The sequence below is a fragment of the Lutjanus erythropterus genome, chromosome 4 (genome assembly GCF_056507025.1).
Source record: "Lutjanus erythropterus isolate fLutEry1 chromosome 4, fLutEry1.hap2, whole genome shotgun sequence".
NCBI classification, from domain to species: domain Eukaryota; kingdom Metazoa; phylum Chordata; class Actinopteri; order Lutjaniformes; family Lutjanidae; genus Lutjanus; species Lutjanus erythropterus.
In genome coordinates this window covers 760,071-767,378 of record NC_139320.1, presented here as the reverse complement: position 1 = coordinate 767,378, position 7,308 = coordinate 760,071, and the positions used below count along the sequence as shown (strand labels likewise).

General features: G+C 37.9%; 1 long non-coding RNA gene across 1 annotated transcript; it reads left to right on the top strand.

Moving 5' to 3' along the window:
- The first annotated feature begins 1,559 nt into the window (after window positions 1-1,559).
- On the top strand, window positions 1,560-3,697 carry LOC146327329 (uncharacterized). The gene is made up of 3 exons (XR_014769960.1): window positions 1,560-1,893; window positions 2,860-3,011; window positions 3,207-3,697. It is a non-coding gene; the product is annotated as an uncharacterized LOC146327329 (long non-coding RNA).
- The last annotated feature ends 3,611 nt before the right edge of the window (window positions 3,698-7,308 follow it).

Sequence of the window (7,308 nt, the reverse complement as noted above, 5' to 3'; positions counted from 1 at the left end):
TCAGCATTGTACATTGGGGATCTCGCAGTGCTCATCTATGGTAGAGAAACACTGTCCAATTCAAGTTTGACCGGGAGGCAGTCAGGGGCTCACAAAGATGTGGAGTCTAAGCCACAACTGGATAACACAAAGCTTGATGCTATACTTGGTGAGTGCATTTAATTTTACAAAACTCATTCTAAAATAAATCCATACATATTGTTTTCCCCCTTCTTTTATTAGCAAATGACTGTAATGTTCCATGTACTGTAATGTTGGAGATGATATTGATTCAATTACTGTCACTTTTAATATGGAAAGACATACAGTTATAATGACACTCACTCACTCACCCACTATTAGTACTACAAATAAAATAATTCTAAAAAACAACAAATACTAATGCTTCTATGTGATAGTTAACAATAGATAATGTTTTTGGTTGTCATACATTATAGAGGGTTTGCACGTGATGTCACCGCCAGCATGCTGCCCATTGTTTTGCCACCCAGTTGCCACTCTGTCGTATTCAGTATAGCTGATTGGGGTGTGATGTATGTGCAGTCCCTCTATAGCAGTTTTTGCTAATTGCATTTAAGTTCAGAAATGTACCTGATAAACCATCCTTCATGCCTCTTTGACATGTGTGTTAATTGTGGATGGTGAATAAAAATAACATTGAAGTAATGTTTTGTTTTGTGTGTTTTTTCACTCACAGTCCATGCCCAGGCAAAGTTCCCTGACACCACCATGCAAGATGTGAGACGAATCATAAGAAAGAAACGCAACAATATAAGCTATGCCAAGCGAGTAACTAAAAACAAGTCATAAAAGTAGCGTTTTTGTTTCTGTCGAGTTATTTATTTTTGGTTCCAAAGATGTGCACTTTTCTTTTACCTTTTTTTGTCAAGGAAGGACTTCAGTTCTCAGTTGGATACACTATTTTGTTTACATATTTACAAGCAAATGCACACTTTTTCCTTTGCCATTTTTGACAAAGAAGGACTTGATCTTGGAGAGACTATTATGTTTATATTTTTACATGCAAATGTGCACTTTTTCCTTTCATTTTTTCAGCAAAGGACTTGAAATCATTGAGGTTCTTTGTTTTTGAAATGCACATCTGGTTTTAAAATACACAGTTACATAAATATATCAGACTTGTTCTCAACATTCTGTCTTGTGATTTTGTAGATACATTGCAGTCTAGTGTACATACAGTATGTTAACTTTAAGAATACTTTAGGAAATATATTTCAAGTATATAAATAGTATGCTACAAGTAATATGCTAAGCAAACTTACAAGTATACTTAAAGGGGACATATTATGAAAAATGCACTTTTTCAAGGTTTTCCAGTGAAAATATGTGTCCCCGGCCTGCCTTCAGACTCCCCTGATATGAGAACAATCCTCTCTCTCCCTCTCTTGCTTGCTCCACCTTTCAGTGAATGTAGGCCAAAACGCTCTATTTAGATTTGTGCCCGGCAAGCACTTCCTCTGAGCCAGAGACACTCCCTGTGCTGCCTGTCTGTGCCGCCCACTGAAAACCTACGAGTCCGCCTCCCGCTCGCCATCGTTTTCTCCGGGAACGCTACACAGGCAAACTGAGATGTTGAAGGCACAAGGAAAGCACAACAAGTCCTCTGTTGTTGGCTGCAGGAACGAGCACAAATGTCTGCATTTACTCCCGTCATATGACCCACAGAAGACCCAGTGGATTAATTTATTAATTTTATTTTTAAGTAAAATGTCCTCACAACACCGGTAAAGTGTTGCGTGTGTGTGCGGGTGCTAACCATTTTACTTCGGACTGCTTCTTCATCGATGGTCGGTACAAAGCAGGATTTACTTCAAAACTGAAGCTCAAGGATGGATCAGTACCGACTGTGACATAACTGCAGACATGGCAGCGGTAAGTTCTATCATCTTTATGCTGCTTTACTGTGTATTTAGCCGCTCATCCTGCCGTTAGCATCGCGGCTAATATGTGTAGCATCTACTGTGTGCTCACACGCTGGAGTATAATATTGAGGGAGAGTCATGATAATCTGTGTGAACGTTAAGCCTCATATGAAGCCAGTTAACTAAACAGAATAGTAAATTGGATGCTGGTGACTGTTTTTCATGTCAGTTTTTGTGTGACTTCATGCTGCTGGGTTTGTGTTATCGGCTCTGTTGTTATGGACGCTTCCTCTCTCCTCTGCCTGCTGTGTAACTTAGATTAGCATCAAGCTGCTAACTGTCTCATACCTGAAATGTGTAGCGACCTGCTGCAAAATCAAGCCGAGAAACTTGAATTCAGACTAAATAAGGGGTTGTGATTAGCGCAGGTATGCAGTTGTGTTTATCTGTGCTTAGAATGTAAGAATCAAAATAATCAGAAAATAAGTTTAATTTCTCCGGTTCAACAGCTTCCTCACCAACACCACCCCCTCCTCTATTCAGTGTTTACTGTGCTTCAACACTGATGCGCTAAAGGACCACAGTAGTCCTGCATTACATTACAAACAACACAGTGGGGGTGCAGGACATGCAGGAGGAGGAGAGGGACACGTCCATAGTGACGACTGTTTTGCTGTGATATCAATACAATTCATAAAATCATGTGACTACATGAGTTATCAGTTTTTACTCACAAAAATGTCATAGTAACAATGACCAAGTCACACACATCAGCTGTTATTATAAATATATTAGGCCCATAGCAGTGTATGATTGCATATATTGTCTCAGTAGCATTTGAAAGACTCTTGGTGTTTCCATTTCTTGGAATGCTGTGCAGGTAAATGAAATTGTGGTTACATTTAATTTGTAAAAAATATTTACAGTTGTTCATTATTTACATCTTTGATTTTCTCTGTACTTCTTGTACTTTCAGACTCTACCTGGCTGTTATGTATTACAGTGAACCTGCTGACAAACCACACATCACATCTGGTGGAGACCACTTCGACCTCTTCAAAGTGCACTTCCCAAAGACCATGAGAAGAGCCTGCAGAACAAAACCAGTGAAGACTGAGCCCATGTTTTGTAAGTGTTACATTCTTTTATTTGTCACTAAAATTAAGTCATGTACATGTTGTATTTGCTGTATCACTGTAACAGTTGTAAAGGTTTCAACAACAAAAAAATAAAATAGAAAACTCATAACTTATATAAATACACATAAACATAATGCACTGACTTTTTGAAGTTTAAACAAAATCTTTGTGTAATATTGCACAGGATATGTGGCCGACTTAATGGACCCCATCTTTGAGAAAGTGTTTCCGGACCCGGTGCCAGACAGGGATGAAGATCCAGAGGACATGAGTCCACAGTATGAGGAGCCAGACAAGGAGAAGGTCATCGCCAGCTGTGTGTCCTGGTTCAACTAAGAGGAGGTCTGAATCCAACATAGAGTCCCTGGGTGTCAGGAAACATGGTGTGAATCCTAAGAACCAGACAGGCTTTGACAAGGAGTGACGAGGAAACCTCAGCACCAGCTCACAACACTCCGATAGGTTGATACCTGTAACGAATGAAACGTGGAAAAGATGTCCAGTTAACAGTTCAGCCTCAAAAACATCAATTTTTGATGTGTCAAAGTTTTTTTTTTTTTTCAAATGGATTCAGTGAGTCTTTCAGTTTACTGTCATGGATGATAGGTACATCATTTGACATGTTATACGATGTGATATATGCGATTCAATAAATGCCTCACAGTATGTGTAAAACATGTCTCCTGTGAAGTCATGTTTAATATGAACAGTATCTGTTTCAGGGTACCCGCGGGGTCTTAAAAACTTGAAAAAGTCTTAAATTTAATATTCGTAAATTAAGGCCTTGAAAAGGTATTAAATTTTGCTCACAAGTCTTAAATTTCGTTCTGAAAGGTCTTAATTTTTACCCTTTCTTACTTACATGATACAGCGCCATGAGTTGTCAAACAGATTATTTTTGATATGTTATTCAAACGCAGGATAGTCTGTCCGCTTGCTGGCTCCACGATCCAAAGCTGTTTGTCTGTCACTCATAGCGTCCAGAGATATGATAGGTTGTTTCAATGAGCCGGCAGCGAGCACACGTGGGACTGTTTGTTAGATAATTGGCTGTTAACGTGTCAAGGGATGTTACAGGTTGATGAGCTGGGGCTCTGTGCTCCCATGTTGTGCATTTACACGTCAAATTATCCAACGTTTTATCGAGCTGTTTCCTTATCGCTATCGAGGATATATATTGCTAACGTTTTATCACCAAGACCTAATATTCAGAACTTTAAATAAATTTTTATCAAAGTTTGGATCACATACAAACACAGTCCCATTTACTCGGTTGTTCAGTCATTTGTGTGACGCCCGGTTACTTCTTTCTCTCGCAAGATCTGGCAACACTGCTTGTGACTTGCCCACTGAAGTCGTTGCTCGCAGCAACTTCAGTCAGTGTCAGTCAAAGATGGGCAAATGTCGATTCAATGCGCTCTGGCTAAACGACTCGAAATACGACTGGGTTCAGCCTGTTCCAGGCAATGAGTGGGAGGCTCACTGCCGTTTATGCCGCTTTGAAGGCTGTATGTTCTTTCGTGTAATTCGTGTGTGTGCATGCACATGTGCACACACACACTCCTCACGCATGCCTCATGCAGTTATTGTGTTTTAAATGTTGTTTATGAAACAAAAATTCTGTTTTTATCATTCTGACAGAATTATATTGCATTATTTCATTCATATGCATGCAAGAATAGGTGCGAGGTTGGTCTTAAATTTCATTGGAAGTGGTCTTAAAAAGGTCTTAAAAAGTCTTAAATTTAAGTTGAAAAATCCTGGGGGTACCCTGTGTTTATTTTGGGGTGTGCTTCTCCATTCATGGTGTTTAGTGAACACTGTAATGTTATGCCAACTTAAGTAATGTAAAGCAAACTGTAAAAAATCTGACATATTTATCTTCATAAATACAACTTACAATATTGTGAAAATCTTTTCTGTCAGTGTCATGAAATAAACCCTGACAGGATGATGCAGGACCCTGACACAAAGCAGAGGATCTTACTTCATCCTGAAGAGGTTTATTTTACAATACTGACCTGCTCACTGTGCATTATCCTGCTCAATATACAATGACTTATCACAATCAGAATCAGATATACTTTATTGATCCCAGGAGGGAAATTGGAAGTGTTACAGTTGCACCCATTCAAGGAAGACTAGAATGTAAATATGTACATATATTTCTACAAATATAAGCATATAGAATATAGAAGTTAAGATAAAAATATTCTGTAGAGATAAAGCTTTTAAGAAATTAAAATAAAATTAGTTAACATGTGCATTGTGAATTAAACTATATACAACAGTAGAAAAAAAACTAAGATGTGTAAGAATATGTAAACATGCATTTCTTTGTAAGTGATGTACAACAATATATACAGCAGTGGTACACATACTAGTGTAAAACAGTATGCTGAAGATAGGGACAAATGTTATAGGATACATGTATTATAATAAGAGTATTGGTTGATTTAAATGCTCATATAAACAAATTATGTAGTTGTGATGCCAGTGTAGTCCTTGCATTGCACTACTGAATTATTATTGCACAGAGTATAATAATAACAAAACAAATAAATGACGCAAAATATTGATTGTAAAATAATTTTTCAGCTCATTCTGAGTCTATTCTAAGATTTGTGAGCATATCCACAAAATTTAGAAAAATGTAAATATTTCAACAAAATATAAGGCCTATGAAATTCAAACCTGAAAGACATTAGACAAGCTGTGATGGATGAGCAGGAAGCTTTGGCAAATTTCAAATACATAATACTGGAACAGGTAAATTGTTGCACATTATGTGGAGACAGCACAGTGTAGTTTACAGACCACTGCACACAGTCTTGACTTCTGAAAACGAATGATAAAATGATAATAAATTATACAGACAGACTGACAAATTTTATATGTACTAAAACATGTTCAGTATTATGATTTTAAAAAATGTGGCTACAGAAAGGACTATTTTGATAGCCATCTCTGCAGAGAATATTGTAAAACAAAGATAATTTATTGTCAGCAATCATCAAAATATGTCAGTAATTGGGACACCTGTAACACTTGTAGAGGTCCTTTGTCCACAGAGTATTAACGTGTCTCACCGGAGACATGACGGTTAACTATATACTATATATTATAATGTCACTTATTCGCCAAAATTTCCCTCAATAATGAACAAGCGGAGTGAGTTACAGTTAGCATTAGCTACCGAGCTAGTTACATTTTAACGCTGTACCAACACACACATCGACTAACTGTAAAGTATCAAGACACACATAGTTGTAGACTCACCATTCAGACGGTCCGGCAACATCCGCAGTGTTTGAACTTCTGCAGGAGCCTCCATCTGGATTACATTCTGGATCAAAATTAGATGTTTAAAATCCACCGCGTCTGTCAGTAGCCATGTCCGTCATGGCGTTCAGCGTAAACATAGCAGGCAGGACCGGCTTACTCAAGCCACGCCCACCTCCAGAGAGGGGCGCGATTAGTCACAGTTCATTTGTATTTAAAGCTACAGGCACCGAAACAGCTCGTTTTGAGAGAGGCTGAAATAGAGGGGTATAAAGACACGCTGATCTGCATGATCCGAGTGGTGTTTTATGAAACAAACTTCGAAAGCATGTTTTGAGGACCTCTGAGACCTATAAAAACTTATCAGAAAGGGGCATAATATGAGACCTTTAACTTAAAACTGTACTCTGTTTGTGCATAGGAAAAATACATTACGTTGTTTCTCCAACCAAACACGTATAAAGAAATCACTACAGTTTCAAATAGGACTTCCATTTTTCCAGTATTTTTCACATTTCTTGGTAGCATGTCTCAGGGAAAAGGTCAATCATTCCATAGTATAAATGTCATTAACTATTTCTATCCACTCAAGGTTTGTAGGAGGTTCTATGCTCAACCATTTTCTGGTTATTGCTTTTTTTACTACGTTCTATGTTTTTTAAAGTTGTTGAAAGGTATCTAAGCCTCTATTGGAGGATATCATACAGTATGAGGTCATGCCTGCATTTGTCCAGAGTTTAAATCTGTTTTCAAATTTAGCCGGTGTGAATTCTGTGTCATACGCCACCCAGTGTAATATTCGTGCATTCCTCTCGAAGTTCAGGTCTTTAAATTCTTTATGCCAAATGTTTAAGGGGACTGCAGTCCATTTAGATAATTTGTCTAAATATTTCTTCTGAAGGGATTTTTCCCCAAGTATAGATTGAAGAGGTATGTTTGTTTGAGTTTGTTCTATGTCTTTCCGTTTCGCATCATATGTAGGATCACACCAGCAAACCAGAAAA